The sequence below is a fragment of the Clupea harengus genome, chromosome 11, assembly GCF_900700415.2.
Source record: "Clupea harengus chromosome 11, Ch_v2.0.2, whole genome shotgun sequence".
Classification (NCBI taxonomy): domain Eukaryota; kingdom Metazoa; phylum Chordata; class Actinopteri; order Clupeiformes; family Clupeidae; genus Clupea; species Clupea harengus.
This window is the reverse complement of record NC_045162.1, coordinates 8,521,164-8,522,734: the sequence shown is the minus strand read 5'-3', so window position 1 is coordinate 8,522,734 and position 1,571 is coordinate 8,521,164. Positions and strand designations below refer to the sequence as shown.

General features: G+C 36.7%; 1 protein-coding gene across 1 annotated transcript in view; it reads left to right on the top strand.

Moving 5' to 3' along the window:
• LOC105891798 (cingulin) overlaps positions 1 to 1,571 on the top strand; it is a 29,323-nt gene extending 27,752 nt beyond the window's left edge. The window contains exon 21 of the mRNA XM_031576079.1: positions 1 to 1,571. This exon is cut by the window's left edge and continues 1,329 nt beyond it. The gene's annotated coding sequence lies outside the window, so the exon portion shown is untranslated.

The window sequence follows — 1,571 nt, the reverse complement described above, 5'->3', positions numbered from 1 at the left end:
AGGCCTTGACCTCACAGGGATTGCAGGGTGTGAGTTGATTGCCCTGTAATTTACAAACACGCAAAGGTCTCAACTGGCCACTTAAAAACAGCCATGTCACCACCATCGCACATTTTAATGACTGGTTCGGTTTGATGCGTCCTTGCTGCACGTTTACAGCAGCCCGCAAACCTGCAAAGACATTGATAAACTGCGCATGGATTTAAGAAGAATTATCCATGAAGCCAACCGTAAGAGACCATAGATAGAGGCATGTTCCAGATGCATTCTGTAATTATATTAGACACATGAGGACTGCAGAATGCTTTGTTCAGTATACACTATGCCGAAACATACTCAGTCATTATTTACAAGGTCCTGTTTTTGATGCCGTCACTACAAAGCCAATCACCTGTTGTTTAAGTAGGCCTGCTTATAAGAGAAGGGTGTCTTGCACTTGTTATAGCACGCAGTACCTATATACACGAAATACTCAAGTCATGTAATGAAGTGAAAAACTGTAGCACAGTGTCAGTGTGTGTAATGCGAGCATAAAAACAATAATCTAATTTATACTTCTTAACATTCCTGTTCTCTTTCTGATGACATTTGTCTTGTCTAGTGTAAGTGATTTTTGACACATTTGCTTGAACAAAAACAAGAACCAGATTTACTACGCATGGTTGAATGGATGAGTAATTTACGCAACTTACAAAGTACCTGCATGGTCAGATGTAGTGTCTAAACTAAGGTTTCACTCCTCAGCACTGAGATATTGATATGGTCGTCGTTGCGAAAAATTCCATTAAATCATGCAGACAATTTAATCACACTCACAACGATCTCAGAAATAATCCAAGCTTCCCTATAACTTCAAGATAAAGATTATGAAACGACTCTCTGAAGGGAAGTCTCTCTATCTTTATTTAATAGTAGTCATAGCACAACAAAGCTTTTGTTGGCCATGTTGGGGGCATTGTTTTATTTGCAATAAAATTGCTTTGCGGTGGCGGAGTTGCAACATTCAGTTTGACCTGAGAATATCAGCATTATTAGCCATCACTACTATCATCAGCATTATTACCCAACCACTACTATTATCCTGAATCACAGACTCTTCTCTGCACAAATACTGCTATGCATTCCTGATTGCAGTGCTCCATTAACTGCATTTCTGTAACTTCACATCAATGCCTTACAATCATCATGCTGTTTTTTTATTCACTCAGCTGTAATTGTGTTTTCATAGTCATTCCAAAGGATTGTAATGTGGTAACCTCCATTTTGTACATGATCTTTGTATTTAAGTAGCCTTTGTTTTGGAGCAATATTTTACATTGAAACAATCAGTGATTATGAGTTAATTCATTGTAATTTGTAATTGTTTCCCCAATGCATTTGTACATGGAACAACTGGTACCTTAGAGATGGTTTTTGCTGTATTTTTATTTTAATGGAGTATTTTCATATGTTGCATGGTACAACAGCAATAAATAAGGGTTGTTTGGAACTGTAAACCTGTATTTTTACAGTATAAAATCTTTTTCTATTTAAATAAAATCTGCAACATGATTGTTACAGTAATATAGTTA